Source organism: Sciurus carolinensis, chromosome 13 (assembly GCF_902686445.1).
Source record: "Sciurus carolinensis chromosome 13, mSciCar1.2, whole genome shotgun sequence".
In the NCBI taxonomy this organism is placed as follows: domain Eukaryota; kingdom Metazoa; phylum Chordata; class Mammalia; order Rodentia; family Sciuridae; genus Sciurus; species Sciurus carolinensis.
The window spans coordinates 73,563,298-73,580,004 of record NC_062225.1 but is presented as its reverse complement, the minus strand read 5'-3'; positions in this window follow the sequence as shown (position 1 = coordinate 73,580,004).

The following is a 16,707-nucleotide window of genomic DNA, read 5'->3' as shown; positions in this document are numbered from 1 at the left end:
AACCCTGATGGAGGGTATAGGACCTGGGGAGGCAAAGCAGGAGGCAGCAGGTCTTCCAGGCAGCCGAGACTCAAGAGATGAAGCCACTGGACTGAATAAGAAATCGAGTGGAGAAGCTTTTTGTTGTAGTCTGTGTATGTGTTTCAGAAATGAATGCAGAGATTCAAACACACATCCACAGAGAGATATGAATTAGGGGTCAGGAAGAGATAAAGAATCCAGTGAAGGAAACAGAGGTGTTATAAATGAAAATAAAATTGGGGTAGTGTCTCAGAAACACTAAGAGACGAGAGCACCTACATTATTAAAGGAAGCAGGGATGCGAAATGAGTCTTCTATTCTCCACCCTTTTCCTTTTGGTCTAATAGATATCTTAGCCTTTCCCTTGTTAAAATTTGTGAACTAAAAGAAGCGTTGACTGAGTCATACTAAAGTGTAAATCATTTATTATGCCTTTTAAATGATATCTGGAACTAGCCCTACATAACCCCCATCTACACACCTATGGCCTTGTCCTTGTCCACTGTCTATTGCAGGAAGGACAGAGATGCCTCCTCAGAGGTCATCTGCAAAGGGAGAGCATATGACACAGTGAAATGCCAAGAAGAAATGGAGAATTACTCGCTTGAGAGGGAACTTCTTCCCAGGTGCCAGGCAGGACCAGCAGTTTCAGCCAGTCCTTCAGCCTGGGTGCAGGCTGGGCGGCCTCTTCCTTTATACACAGGCAGACGCCTCCCCACTCCCATGGTGCGCTCAGTGGCTTGAGCTAGCCCAGGTTCCCATCCCTCCTCACCTTCTAATTTTGTTTCAGACCTGAGCTGCAGCCACAGGGGCCGTACCCCCTTCTCACACCCAGCATGGCTCCCCGGGGTTCTAACCTAAGATCACTTTATGGAAAATCATGCTTGACAAAGTTGTACTATTTTTTATGCTCTGGAAATTGAGGAGTCATCGTAAATAGGAATTGAATGGGGCTTTGAATTCATTATGTATTGGTAACTGGGGCCAATCAATAACCACCCCCCACCTACAAGAAGCCAGGATAGGACTTGCCCCTGGCCAGGGTCTTACAGAGATTTTCTTCATGACTTGGTTTCTTTTGTCCACTTCTTGCTCCAGTTTAATTATGTTATTTTAGTGGATTTGCGAGGAGGATTAGCTCAAAACTGCATAATGAAAATCTTACTTCATTATCAGTTTCTGGCAGATCTGCAAGATCTGGGGGGAATGGTAGGGGGTGGCATCTAGTTCCAGATAGATGGCAAGAGGAGGAAGATAGGTAGTGTTCCAGCCGGTCTGGGTTCATGTGTATACACACACACACACACACACACACACACACACACACATGTCTGTGCATACAGAAATAAGCCTTAGTAAAACTCATCCTGAGATAATATGCAGTCTATGGGGAGGACAGGTATAATTACAAGATACAGGTGGGATGTTATTTAATATTTTCTATATCAAAACCCTTAAAAACATGAGTACTCAACAATTCTGCCACTAGATTCTACTTAATTAAATAATTAGACAAAGATATCAAGATAGATATTTAAAAATGTATTTTCTGGACTATTTATTAAAGCAAAAAATGCCAACACTTGGAAATCCAAAACAGGTGATTGGAGTTCTTAATTGCAAGCAACAGAATCACTGCTGACTGATGTCAACAGGAGAGGGATTTGGTAAAAGGATAGTACGCAGCTTTCGGTTGTACTGCCAGGAACAGCAGCCCCCTGAGATGGTAGGCAAGACCAGGCAGGGTACTCCTCTAACCCAGTTGTCACCATCATGCCGCAGCCACCAGTTGCACTAGAAATGGGCCATGGGGCTATAGCCACTGCTTCTGCCAGACTGAGTTCCGTCGGGGCCTCTCTGCTTTTGTGCCACAGTTCCTAGTTCTAAGCTCAGGGTAGGGACCTGTGATAGGCAGGGCTGGGGTCCCATGTCCATATACTAGTGTTGAGGGCATCTGGCAACTGATTTGGGACTTTCTGCTCCTAGAGAGGGAGGCTGGTTCCCCTGCCCTCTCACAGGAAGGCAATTCAGATGCAGAGAAGCCCAAAAGATGAACAAGTGTATACTAGATTAGGAAATAGAATGAATTATGAGACTTGAATGTAAGTGGAATATTCCTGAAAGGGATGGGACCTAAATCTGCAAACTGGATTTTTCTAACGGAACTTGATTTTTATTCCAAGTGCCATTCAACTGGAGTGCAGTAGTTATGGCAAATTATCCTCAGGGTTCTGCATCTGTGGGCTGCATCTAAATTCATAGAGCAGCCACAAATTCCCTCTGCTCTAGATTGGCTTATTTTATTTGAGCAGTCTATTGTCCAAGCCACCTTGACTAAGTTTGGGGCAGAGGGACAACACAGGACAGAGAGGTCTGGTATCCACACGGGCTGCCTATGAGCCACCTGTACCCTCCCTGTTTCCACCCTTGCTCTCCTCTGGCCATACCTGAAATCCTTTACCTGGCCCCCACACGAAGACTCCTCCAGACTCATGACTTATCCTCAATCCATGATTAGGCCTCAGTGCTTTCTGCTCCCCCACCCTCGGCTCCCAGGACTTGAAGGACAGGAAGTAACCAGCAGGACGACCTGGGGAAATAACAAGGAACACTGGAATAGCTATTCCAAATAATATCCTTTTATACTGTCTATATTAATGATTTTTTTCAATCAGGTAAAATCATGACTCATACTATACAATTATTAGTGTTAAAGATCTTATTTGACTCATTAATGATTGAGAGAACCAATAAGTTATAAAAGCTGTTTCCCAGGAAAATCCAAAGAAAAAGCATATACATAGACAAATAAGAATGCCTAATGAACTTAAAAATATATGGCCTCTTTGACTGGATAAAATAAAGTTCTTATTTAATGAAAAAATACATTGTATGTCTATAAACAGGAATCATTTGCAATTAGAGTTAACAAAAGGCATAGACCCTACAGAATTAGAAAACTCCATAAAGTCCAAGCCTGGCTTTCCATGAAGAAGATACTGGATTAGTTTCTTAGGGGTGAGTATAGAACAGAAACTGGGTGTTTAAAACAACAGAAATGACTGTGGTTAATTTATTATTTTACAAATAAGTCAGAATGAAGGAGAGAAAAATTCTCTATTGAAATATAGAACATGGCTTTTCACAGGAGTTTTGGTTAGTGTTTTCCCTGAGGATACAAATATATTACAGACAATGAAGGTATTTAAATTTTTCCAGAAACTTCCCATAGAGAATACCAATTTTCACCAGGTACGGAGCACATGCCTAGTAATCCCAGCAACTGGGGAGGGCTGAGGCAGGAGGACTGCAAGTTGAGATCAGTTCCCGTTTCAAAATAAAAAATAAAAAGGGCTGGGGATGTAGCTCAGTGGTAAAGCACCCCAAGATTCAAGCCCTAGTATAAAATTTATCAGAAATATTTATACATTTCCATACAATACATTTCCATACAACTTAAAATAGTAAGATTAAGAAAAGAAAATGTAATTGTTTCTAATGCCTTCTTTTAAAAGCTGAAAGTCAGACAATTTTTGTGATTTTTCCAGAATCTGTGATTCTTCCAGAATCAGAATCTGTGGAATCTTGAAGATGGCTTTAGGCATAAAAGACATCTTGCAATCTTACTTTATTTTTTTCTAAATTTAGAGTCTGACTTGGAAAAGCAAAAAAAAAAAATCCAGATTTGTCAAAGGAATTGTGGGCACATGATTAAGAAAAGATCACAGGCAACTGTGAAACCATACTTGCTTACCTATTTAATCAAAGTGGCAATCAAACACTTAAAAACAAACACAGAAGGTAACACAATTGTAAAGAACAATTGTAAAAAAATTTAGTTCTTTCATAAGTGAGGACTTTGTCTTTTCTCTTATTTCAAGTAATCAAGGATATAATAAAATCAGCATAAAGCAGACAAAATTATACTGGTGAGACACAAAATCACTCATATTTAGGCAGATTTTACAGAGATAAAAAAAATTACCTTTTTATTGTATATGAAGGCATCAGTCAGTAAATCAAGTAAGCAACCCCCACCAAAAAAAAAAAAAACCAGAATAAATTTTGTCAAAATTTTAACATATCTCCTATGTTCATTTAACATCTTTCAAACACAGCTGTTATAAACTAGGGCAAATAAAAGTCTCTTTCTGAATTTTATCCTTCATAATGGTCTTTCCTATTCAAGAAAGATTTGGACACTGTAAGACACCAGTTCTCCAACTGTGGTCAGGGGGATAACCCAAGGGGTCCCTCAAACCCTTTTAGGGGGCTCATGAAATCAAACTATTTTCACAATCATCCTAAGACATTTTATTTTTCCTCTTATTTTCTCTTGCATGTTGATCGAAGCTACATGGCATGTGACAAACTGGAGACTGAATGCAAAAGATTTGAGAATCCAGCTGTTCTCTATTCAGTTGAACATTGAAGAGATGTGCAAATACAGATTCTTTTCACTGGACAAGGTGGCGCATGCCTATGATCCCAGCAGATCTGGGAGGCTGGGGTAGGAGGACTCAAAACCAGCCTCAGCAACTTAGTAAGGTTCTAAGCAACTTGTGAGGCCCTGTCTCAAAATAAAAAATAAGGGATATGACTTAGTGGTTAAACACTCTGGTTCAATCCCTGGTATCAAAACAACAAATGTTACTTCTCATTTTTGGGGGCAACAGGTTAACAGGTAGTGATTTCAGCATTTCTCATTTCAAACAAATACATATTTTTAAAAATTCTGTTTTAATTTTCTGTGTGAGAATTATTATATATGTAACCCATATAAACAAGTACTCTTGGGAGGTCCTCAATAATGTTATATGTGCAAAAGGCTCTAAGACCAAAAAGCTTGAGACCTGCTGCTTTAGGAAAACTACTCTTTTTCCTTGAAAAACAAAACCACGTGGCATCAATCATGCATATTAACCATAACTGCTAGGTAAAGTAAGTAACTTCTATTTTACACATACAAAATTAATAAATAAGGATTGAATAATTGAGAAATATCTGTCATCCATGGGAATTTTTTGCAGAACACATATAACACAACTTTGTGTAGCCTTTTGTACCTTTTTAAAGTAGCAAAAATGAATATCTGCATTAATATGCCCAAAGATATAGTTTCCCTCTGACACACTAAACATAAAAACCTCTATTTAACACATTAAAATGTAACACAGTATTTAAATGTAAAATTATCTTAGCTATGTATGTTTCAGTATTCTATCTCATTTGAAAATTATCTAAGTATCCAATGATTATCAAGTAACTCAGTGTAGTTTTAGCCTGAAGTTTTAAGTCACCTAAATGTCATGATAATAATCTTCAAGATGATAGATGATAAAATGTAGTTACTGTGTTAAAAGTTACCAGACATGCAGATTCACAGACACAGAAAGTTCTCAGAGTAGCTGTTCTGTAGCTTTTCCACAGATGGAAGCAAACTCAGGGCTGGGCATGGAGCTTAGTGGTAGAACTCTTGCCCAACAGGCACCAAACCCTGGGGTCCATCACCAGCACTTGGGGGGAAAAAACGAATCTAGCCTGAAACCTAACTCTAATCTCAAAGAGATGATCTTCCCAGTGGGCGTGATAATCTTAATTAGTTTGAGTTCAAAATAGACCAAAAAAAAAAAAAAAAAAAATCCGCTCATCTGTCACCCAAAAGAGAATAATTTCTGTCATCCATGTACAGAGATTCCCAAATTCTCAGACCATAAATTCCAATTGTTGTTTGCCACCAGGAGAAAAAAAATTGACTTTGGGCACCCCATAAGCAAAAGTAAAATACAAAACTGTCAAGTGTGGGGGGCACAGAGAGGAATGGAGAGCAAAGTTCAATTATCACTTGGGGGTCCCTCTGAAAGCTCAGGGAAAGAACTGGCTGGGCATAAGCAGTCCTCCAGTAAGCTCAGTTGGGTGAATTCATTGGGTTCACAACCAATGGGACCTTCACAACCTTTGAGGGATAATGGTCAAATTAAGACTGTGTGTGTGTGTGTGTGTGTGTGTGTGTGTGCGCGCGCGCGCGCGCGCGCGCGCACATGTTGCTAAGGACAGAATTTAGGGCTTTGCACATGCCAGACAAATGCTCTACCACTGAGCTACACCCCCTGCCCAGTAAATTATGACTTTTAAATGACAAATCATGACTCTTGTGATTAGTTGATGCTCATATGGGATAAACATGTATTAAAGATTTATTTAACTTAAAAATTAATGAGGGAACCCATTAACTTGTCAAAACTGGCTCCAAGAGGAATACAAAAACCAGACAAATATATAGACAACTGGGCAAGCTAAAAAAAAAATTGCTAATAAAGGCAAGACTGACTTCTTTCACTGGACAGAAATCCATTTCATCTTTACCAGACAAACGAATTTGCCTTCTTGAAGACAAATCATTTGCCTCCCACCAGCCATCCACAAGTTAATTTCTTTATCTCCAGAGTTGCAAAGTATTCAATGACAATGAAAGATACAGGCTCCTTGTAGATCAGACGACTAAGGCAAGGTCCTTTGGACCTCCCAGTAGAAATATAAGATAAGCCACAGGTAAAACTACAAATTTTCTAGTAGCCATATTTTTAAAAGCTAAAAGACACAGTCAAATTGATTTTAAGAATATAGTTTACTTAACTGAATATATTCAGAATAACATCATTTCAATTTGGAATCAGTACAAAAAATAATGATTTATTTTACATTCTGGGACTTTCTTTTTTGTACTATCTTTAAAATCCAGTGTGTATCTTGGACTTCACAATGGACATATTTCAAGTGGTCAGTGTGGTTAGTGGGCATATGTGGTTAGTAGACTCCCCATTGAACAGAGCAATGCTAGTCAGTGTCCAGCATCTCAACAAAAGGATACTTGATAATTATTTTGCCCATTTAAAAGTCCTTCGTAAAATTTTCTGACAAAAATAATGACCTGAATTAACACAGAAAAAGGCTAGGCTAAAAAAATGACATTTTAAATATGATCTCATCTTTTGTAGAAAAAAAAGACACTTAAAAAAACTTAAAGAGCTATAATGCCAAAGTATTTACTGTGATTTTCTCTGGTGGTGGAATTGTGGGTGAATTTTTTAAAAACTCTTGTTTTCCCCTTACTTATCCCCTCCAATTTTCCACAGCAAATACATCCTGCTTTCTATCATTTAAAAAAATCAATAAAATGCAATTTTGAAAAGACATTTAAAAGCTCTAACCTAGATTTTATTTACTGTGAGCAAATTTTGATGCAATATCAAGCCAAGAGCTCCCAGACCATTGATGTATCTGGAACAATCCTTAGGGTTATTCTTAAACCCAGGACTTGCTAGGTGCAGTGGCACATAACTGATATCCAAGGGGCTCAAGGGGCGAGGCAGGAGGATTGCAAGTTCAAAGCCAGCCTCAGCAACTTAGTGAAGTCCTAAGCAACTTAGTGAGACTCTGTCTCAAAATTAAAAAAAAAAAAATGGCTGGGGATGTTGCTCAGTGGTGAAACACCCCTGGATTCAATGCCTGGTACCAAAAAACAAAACAAACAAAAAAAAAAAAAAAAAAAAAAAACAGGACTTTATGAGAATAATAAAGGCTCTGAGAAGAATGATTAAACTCACTACAGGAGATGGAAACCCAATGTTTCCAGCAGCTCAGCCCAGGATCTTCAGAAATTTGGAGTAAATGTTACTTCCTTTCTTCTCTTTCTATCCCTTCAGCCTTTGAAAAGGTACAAGTCATACAACCTTTGAAGGTAAATGTTCCACTGAACATACCTTCATGACTTTCTTCTCTCTCTTTTTCAGTACTGAAATCAGAGGCTCCTACATGCTAGGCAAGCTCTCTACCACAGAGGGACATCCCTATCCTTCCATCCCCTTTTAAAATTAGCTTGAGAGAGTGTCTCTATAAATTGCCCAGGTTGGCCTTGAATTTACAGTCCTCCTGCCTCATGCTCCAGGTAGCTGGGTTTACAGGTTTAGGTGGTTTCTCTGGATCACCATCGTTCAGGTACAGACTGCATGCCGTTCTGGTCTAGAGTCTGATCTTAGTCCTCACCTGGACCTCTCCAAGTGATAACCATTGAGTCTGGAATTTATTTTATTCCCCACTACCCTGTCCTCCAAGCTAAGGTAATAAAGGACATATCCAAGATCTCCCAGGGGGTCCTGGCAATTCCTTCCTTATAGAGAATCTGCCTCAAGACAGATATTAGGGTTCACTGTGCCTTTAAGTACATCGAGCACATTGTGAACCATTGTCTGGGGAGTCCCAGGATCAATTCTCACATCTGTCTCTAGCCAGCTGCTGAGAACCCTTCTCCTGTCATGGGAAAAAGGCCCCAGCTCTCCTTGGACTTGGAGTAATGCTTGGGAACTTGGAGCAAGATTGGCTGGGTTCAAGTTCTGTCTCTACTGTTTCCTGATCTCAGGCACATGACTCCACCTCTCTTTTTGTGTCCTCTTTGTCCACAGAAAGTGGAAGCCTGGAGCCCAGAACAAAGACAGAGGCACGCAGCGTGGGTTGCTGGTGAGAACTCTCAGGGGAGAGTCAGTGCTGAGGACAGATGCTGATTCACCTTTCCCTCTAAAGAGCAGTGCCTGCCGTTAGCAATCTGAGCCCAAGTAACTGCTGGGCAAAGAAAAGTCAATGGCGTCTTTCAGGCAGAGCCAGGGTTGGCACCATACTCAGCCTCTGCCGGGAGGGCAGCTTCTGAGTGAAGGAAGAACGGTTCTTCTACCCCAGATGCCAGAGGGTGACAAGGTTGGACATGCTGGGCAAACCGACCCTGGACTTTGCACTTTTCATAGTGGGGCTTCGGGTTGCTAGAGTTTGAGGGTGTCCCCCAAAATTTACGCATGGGCATCTTAATCCTCAAATTCTTATGTTAATGCTATTTGGAGATGGAACCTTTGAGAGTTAATTAGGATTAGATGAGGTCTTGACATGAGGCCCAGTGACGACATTAGCGGCTTTAAAAGAAGGGAGACCTGACAGCTCTGTCTTGCCACTGATGCCTCTGTCATGATATGATGCAGCATGAAGGCCCTGACCAGATGTCAGCACCATGTTCTTGCACTTCTCAGCCTCCAGAACCATGAGACAAATAAACTCCCATTCTTTACAAATTACCCTGTTTCAAGTATTTTGTTATAGCAACAGAAAATAGACTAAAACAGGGTGTGTGTCATAATCAGGAAACAGCCAGGATCCACACCCAGAACAGCCCCTAGATGGCCCTTGTGAGTGGTCACTCCCAAACACCTCAAATACACTCAGATGGGAACTGAACTTCATGAACTATTTGTCCTGTATTTAAACAGTGTCGTGGTTTGAATCTTATGTGTCCCCCAAAGACCCATATGCTGACAGCTTGGTTGCTGTCACACTGGGAGGTGGTAAAACCCTTAGGAGTTGGGGTCCGATAGGAGGCAGTTAGGTTATTGGGGGTGTCCTCTTGGAGGGAATATTGGGACCTCATCCTGCCCACCTCCAGCTTCTCATCAGTCATGAGGTGTGTAGCTCCTTTCCACCACACCCTCTCTATGGTGATGTTCTGCCTTGCCACAGACTCAAAGTGCCTGGGCCAACCAACTAAAGGACTGAAACCTCTGAAACTGTGAGCCAAAATAGATTTTCCTCCTTTTAATTGATTTTCTCAGGTATTACATCAGTATATGGAAAGTTGACTAACGTGGTGAGTAAAGTGGACAGGGGTTGAATGTTGGGCCTGGGGCCTGCTGTTAGTGTGAGCATCTGGGGCTCATGAGGTATGGCTCTAGCAGGAGGGCTCGAAAGCCCAGGTGCCAGCTGACACTTGGAGAGGCCTGTCCCAACTCCAGCACCACAGGCAGGGTTGATTCTTCGTGCCTCTTAGTGCATGACGTAGTGACCCTTTCTCACATGGTCAATCTGACATAAAGCCTATGTTTATGGTGCCCACCCATGATCCCAGTGACTCCAGAGGCTGAGGCAGGAGGATTGCAAGTTTCAAGGTCTGAACAACTTAGTGAGACCCTGTCTCAAAATAAAAAATAAAAGGGCTGAGGATGTAGCTGAGTGGTAAAGCATCCCAAGTTCCAATATCTATTTCCAAAAAAAAAAAAAAAAAAAAAAAATTACATTTAGAAATCAGACTAAAAGGGACCAAGAGTGCATAGTTCAGCATTAGAGTGCTTACCTAGTGTGTGTGATGCCCTGAGTTTGATCCCCAGCACCACACACACACACACACACACACACACACACAATTTACTACCAGAGCTAATCAAAACCTGTTTTTTCAAAATCATGGTTAAATTTCCCTCAATTTAACAACAATATTAAAATTTTGTTAGACATTAAAATTTTGTTAAATTTTGATAGACATTATCAGTATAACCAGGTCAGAATTTCTAAACAATCAAGAACAAAATCCGAACTCTTTATATTATTTTAAAAAATGAGGTATCGTCCTCTTTTCTTGAAAGAAAAAGATATTATAAAATTGCTGCAGTCATTTTGCAACCAGAAGGCAACTAACATAAGGATAAATGGAACAAGCTAAAGCTGATGGAGTGAAAAACCAGAAAAAGCCTTTGGCATCCTTGAGCGATGGGAGAGATACCAGCCACTGCCTGGTCCCAGACTTTTCACTATGGAAGGAAAATAAACCCATGTGTTTAAGACACACACACACACACACACACACACACACACACACACATACACTGTTGTCATGTGAAGATGTAATGAAAGAGAATGTCACTAAAACTGGCAGATGACAATTACTATGTATTCATAAAATGAAATTTTAAAATAAAAATATATAGAATTCGCATATTACTTTTTTTAAATTGATAGGAAATGTATCATAAAAATGTAATAATTATTAAAAATACACCATGAGAAGCTAGTGGGGTTCTTGGAGGTAAAAACCCATGAAAGTGCGTCCCCACCACCACGCCTGTGTCCCCAAGGGTTTTTAACACTCAAGTCAGTTCAAGCTCAGCCTGCAGCTGTGAGGCAAGTCCCAGGTAAATGTTCTTACCAGTCTATTGGCTCCAGTGGCTTCTACTTCGGTAAGCTGACCTCAGGCATGATTCTCTGTATTAACCTATCTGTCCAGATTTTGAGGTGATGATTTTGCCCTGTGACCTCCATTCTCTAATGGACCTAAAATTTTTGATTTTTTGCTTCGTTTAGATTCTTTTCTTATGAGTCTGGGAGTGATGACTTCCAAGCACTTTACATGTTTGAGCTGAAACTAAAGGTATTATTTTTTAATGGGAAAAAAAGTAAAATATTAAATACAGTGGAGCACAGAGGAGTTTGTTCTGACTGTGGAAATCACCACAGAGTAGGTGACCTTTAGATTGGGTGGAGATGGGGTGTAGGCAAAGAATTCCAGACCAAAAGCTTAACAGGGTAAAGGTACCAAGGAGTCAGAGCATACGGGTGTCTACTTGGGGTCCAACTTGTTGCCTGGGGGCAGAATTATTGGACTGTCTGAGGTCAGGGAAGATGAACCCAGGATATATGGATGTTGGGGATGCTCAACTGATCTCTGGTTCTATTCCTCCAAGGGTGGCAGCAGCAGATGAAGATCCCTTTCCTCAACATCATCACAGATGTGACCATGAACTTGACTGAGCTCTTCCTGCATTCTTGCACTAAATACCTAGATGCTTTTTGACTTATATTAAACTGTTGGAGTTTTTTTTGTTTGTTTGTTCATTTTTCAGTTCCTGTAAAAGAAGCCTGCTGCAATCATTCTCCACATCTCCTTATCTGGTCTTTTTTTGAGTTTTCACTTTAACCAGCTGTTCTGCTGTTTGACCTTTTCCCAGAAACTAGGAAGACTTACTCTAAAGCTACCATTATGAAGACAGTGTGCCATTGGTGAAGAGTAGACAAACAGATGAACAGAACACAATAGAGCCCAGAACACACCCACGTAAATTGAGGCAATGATCCTCAGCAAGGAGAACAGGCAGTTCCTGGAGACTAGATGGTCTTTTCCACAAACACTGCCTGAGCAAGTGGAGGTAGGCACAGAAACCCAAGCCACACAGAACGGAGACACAGACATTCACTCAAAATGAACCACAGACACAAATGTAACCCGCAAAGCTGTTAAACTAGAAGGTCATGCAGGAGAAAATCTAGGTAACTTTGTATTTGACAGTGAGTTTTTAGATGCAACACTAAACTCATGACCATGAAAGGAAATTTGATAAGTTGGACTTCATTAAAATCTCCTCCCCTGTGCTTTAAAGAGAATGAAAAGACATCCAGGTGTGGTGGCTCACACCAGTAATCCCAGCTGCTGGGGAGGACTGTGAATGTAGTTGAGTGGTAGAGTGCCTAGCATGTGTCAGGCCCCAGCACTGAGAGAGAGGGAGAGAGGGGGAGAGGGAGAGGGAGAGGGAGAGGGAAAGGAGAGGGAGAGAGAGGAGAGAGAGGAGAGAGGAGAGAGAGAGAGAGAGAGAGAGAGAGAGAGAGAGAGAGAGAAAGAGAGAGAGAGAGAGAGGGAGAGAGACAGAGAGAGAGAGAGAGAGGAGAGAGAGAGAGAGAGGGAGAATATGAAAAGGGAAGCCACTGACTGACTAGGAGAAAATATTTTCAAAACATCTGATAAAGGACCTGTATTTAAAATATACAAAACTCTTAAACTCAACAACAACAAAACACACAACTCACTAAAAATGTGGATTTTTTTTAACTTGGAAATAATTGAAAGAAAAAAGCCCGAAGACCTGCCATCCAGACAAATGATATTTATACTTTGCTAGATTACTGTTCAACTTTTTTATTTCATAACCTTTTACCAACAGCACTTTCTTTACATCTGTATTAAATAATGTAGTCTGTGTCTTATAATAGTTGTCTCTGTCCTCTTCAAGATTTCAAGTTCTCCAAGGCCATTTTTAGATTGCATATTGTTCTTGATAAAACACCTATAACATTGTAGGACCTCAATAAATGTTTATTTGACTGAATGGAATGGAGAATATCACATTTATATTTGCTGCAGAAAATAATTACAGAATGATTAGGAAAACATATATTATGAGAAACTCTTGTTTGAAAGAGTTCATGCCAAACACAGACTGTAGAGATGGACAGGAGACCTGAACAAAACAAGACCAAGAACAAAGAAGCTCAAAATTAATCTCCGAGGGCTACCTGGCTGCTCCATCAAGTCACCACGCTGCTCAGAGGGCTATTCTTTGTCCATGCTGGTCCAGCATCTAGGCAGGGGGCCTACACAGAGCTTGGGGTCTGTTCCCCTGTGTGGATCGACATGTGAATGCATTTCCTCAGAAGAGCTAGTGACTGACGGCACTTTATAGTGTGAGTACCACCTGTCCCTGCTGGTTTTTGGGTAGGGGCCCTATTCTGCGATAGGAATCTACCTAAAGAGTTGACCACAGGACTTGTGGGGGAATAAAGCATCCACACACGTGATTAGTTCTCATCCTCAGAGCTTTTTCCCCTCACAGAAACTTCCGACTCTCTCTCTAGTTAATGGCCATTTCTTCCCTGCAGACTCATGAGAAAGGATTTCCAAACAAGCAATAAACCTTCTTCATCTTTTTCCTTTTGTGTTTTTGGTGCTTGGGATTGAACCCAGAGGTTCAATCTCTGAGCTACACCCCCAACCCTTTTTAAATTTTATTTGAGACAGGGTCTCCCTAAGTTGCCCAGTCTGGCCTCAAACTTGCAATCCTCCTGCCTCAGCCTCCCTAGTCACTAGGTTATAGGTATGTATCACCACACCCAGCTCCTCCATCTTAAAGAAGTTTGAAGTTTAAATTGGTATTTCAGGGAAAGTTATGCTCATATTTGTCTAGAAGGGTTTTCAGTAAATTTCTTGATTCTTTAACTCATCTTGTCTGTACTTGAGCCTACGGGAATAACAGACTTTACAAACCACACCTCTTCCATTTCTATCAATCCAGGAAATGTGTATTCTAAGGCTAGCACCTGCTGATCAGCTCCCCATACACAAAAAGGAACAAAACCTGGTGACATTTTAGGCATCAGATCAAATCAGATGACAGTAATAATTAGCATCAACAGAATGCTTTATATTCAATCCAAAACAAAATCGGGCTATTTCCTAAAAGTCACATTATTTGATCAGGTGTCCTAAGGCATTATCTGATCCTCGGGCACTTTGCCTGAACTCAAGTGAACCCAATTCCCAGCACAAACATTTGCTGACATGGCTCAAAGAAAACCTTAATTTTAGCCAACTGGAGCACAGTCGCTCCTTTCCAAGCGAAAACAGCTGATGTGAGTTAAAGGGGATGACATGCTGGTCCCTTTCTGATCCTGGCCTCAAGGTGCTTGGGGTAAAAGCCCCATTGTTGGACTGATGGTTATCATTTTCATCCTTCTAATGGAGAACCTCTGGCTGGGCGTGGCCTGGCCTCCTTCAGGAAGTGTGGCCCACGGAATGAAAGGCACAGAAGTCTTAGCACTCGGTGTCCATGCCAGAGAGGGAGGAGAGGTGGAGGCCTATGTTTGAATTCTGGGCACACAGAGCAACTCTCCAAAGTTTGTTTGAAGGACTTCAGCCCAACTTCAACTCCTGGACAGGTACCCAGACCTTGTTAGGAACTGGCGGAACAACTAGCAAGTCTGGTGTGTCGTCATTCCCAGCAGGGCATAGCAAGGATCTCAAAGACTATTTCCACTCCGAATGTAATAAAGCCAAGTAGAATTTTCTTATCCCTATCAGGATGGTGATCTATATACGGTGTTTCACACTTTGTGGACATTTGGTTCACTGAACAGATAATAATGGTTGTAATTACAATTGCTAACATCTTTTGAGAACTTACTAGAGCATTCTGACTTATTTAATCCTCTTCACACTCTGCAAAGTGGGTGAAGATAAATCTTGGTTGCATGGGTTTTACCAAGACAGAGTTGTAGCTTAATAATATGAATATATGTCAATGAGTCTACATCAATGCATATGAATACGAATCTATACCAAGGAATCTACAGCAATGATTGATGCTGAAAATGTGCCGTATACACAGGCACCTTATGTACACATCCTCATTCATTCCCTGCAGCCTCTCTGTGGTTAGGCACTGACCTGGCCGCCTTGTACTGGACACCAAGGCATAGAGAGGCTGTTTAACCTGATATTTTCCCACAGGGAAGTGAATGGTTCGGGCAGATGTCAAATGTGGTCCACCAGCTCCAGTGGACTGGGACTTGTCTCTTCTCTATTGATCTTCAAAATACTAGAACCAGAGATCATGGACCTGTGGTGAAGGTGTTCACTGAGGGAGGTGACCCCTTCCAGGTCACACAGGCACTTGTCCCCACTGACCCCACAGTACAAGTCTCTGGGAGCCTGGAGGATTGAACAGCAGGACACCTGGGTCCCTGGGGACCTTACAAGAGACTTTTTATCCAAAAGTGGGAAATCAAATTCAACAAAATCACCAAGCTCCATGGGTACCTGCTGCCTCGAAAATTACAATATGAATGCAAAATATCAAAAGGGCAAATACAAAAAGAATAATGATCAATAACAGGCAGTGTGGGGTAATAGAACCTGAAGTCTAACTGGGGCTTTGATCTTGGCTCTGCCCTTTCAAATTAACCTGAGGTGAGTTACTGGCCTTTAAGGTTCGTTTCCCTCTTCCATAAAGTGGAAGCCATATCTCTCCACAGGTGTGCTGTGGAGTTGAATGAATGCTGTACATAAAGTATGCAAGAAATGCTCAATAAATATTAAATTTAACTGTTTTATTTATTCATTTATTTTAAAACGGGGTTGCCCAGGCTGACCTTGAATTCTGGTGCCCGAGCAGTCCTCCTGCTGGGGCTACAAGCTCACTTTAATTCTTATTGAGATAAGTTCTGATTAATGCAACTAGAAAGGAAAAATCAGATCACAAATGGGCTGGTTTCATACTATCAGGAAAAAACAATCAGGTAAAGGCAGTAATCGGTGTTTCTTGCTATTTTATTTCTTTGATTTCATTTCATAAAACAACAACAACAACAACAACTTGGAGAGAGGGGCTTCTTTCTAACATCCTCAGCTCTTCACACTGGTAGGGGTTTAATAAGGCATTGTGTTAGAGTGTGACAGGTGGGGGGTGGGGAGATTAAAGATCTGGTTCTTAACTCTTGTTCTCTGAAGGTGATTGTTTATAAGAGTTGTGATTCTTGCCTTCATTGTTATTCCTGCTAGTACTCAAATGAATTTTGCTAAAGGAGAAAAAAGCGTAAGACAAAGCATCGTTATTCTCATCCATATAATGTTGGCATTGTGAGACTCTGCAATGTCTAGGTTCCTTTTGGCTTAAAGAATCACTATATGTGTGTGAAATAAATGCGAATTTAGAACTGTGGATTTGTTATGGGCTAGGGCATCCAACAATTCCTCCCTGATGCTGTTGTTTGACCAGTCTAGTTCCCAGAGAAGACAAACTCTTATTTCAAAATCAAACTTTTAAATTTAAAAATGAAAGCAGAAATAAATGAAATGACTCCTTAGGCTAGAAGGAATAATTTAAATTTGGGGGGAGCTCTTTGGCATTTCGAGGGTAGTGATAAGCCACTGGAATTTATTTTGATGTATTCTGCTGGAGTTCCCACCTCTTAGTCTCTCCAGTCTTCTTCCCTGTGTTTCCTGTGTGGGACTGGGTGGCCACAGCTTTGGGGTCTGGAATTCTTTAGGTC